We start from the raw sequence: 282 nt of genomic DNA, 5'->3' as shown, positions 1-282 counted from the left end.
CTTCTCCGTCCGCACCCCTCCCCACTGCTGCCTGCCCCTTACCGCATCCACGAGACGTTCATTCATTAAAACCGGGAGACCGCGTGCATTCTCAATTTTATCGATGCCCCGATCGAGCCGACGCGCGCTCTTTTCGTACTTTCGCCTCGCCGCATCCTCCGTTTCTTCCTTCTTCGCTGCCCATTGATCGACCGCCGTCGAACTCGGTTCCTCGCGCCGCTATCAACCCCACGACTATATCTACCTCGTTGCTGGCCGTCACTTCGTTCGACTCTGTGGCTC

General features: G+C 58.5%; 1 protein-coding gene across 3 annotated transcripts in view; it reads left to right on the top strand.

Annotated features, from left to right (window-relative positions):
• Window positions 1–282, top strand: part of LOC100740686 — a 28,022-nt gene that overhangs the window by 4,527 nt on the left and 23,213 nt on the right. The gene's annotated exons all lie outside the window — the stretch shown is intronic.

The sequence above is a fragment of the Bombus impatiens genome, unplaced genomic scaffold, assembly GCF_000188095.3.
Source record: "Bombus impatiens unplaced genomic scaffold, BIMP_2.2 scf_4010, whole genome shotgun sequence".
Lineage (NCBI taxonomy): Eukaryota > Metazoa > Arthropoda > Insecta > Hymenoptera > Apidae > Bombus > Bombus impatiens.
The sequence above is the reverse complement of the archived record's forward strand: the minus strand, read 5'-3'. Positions and strand labels throughout refer to the sequence as shown.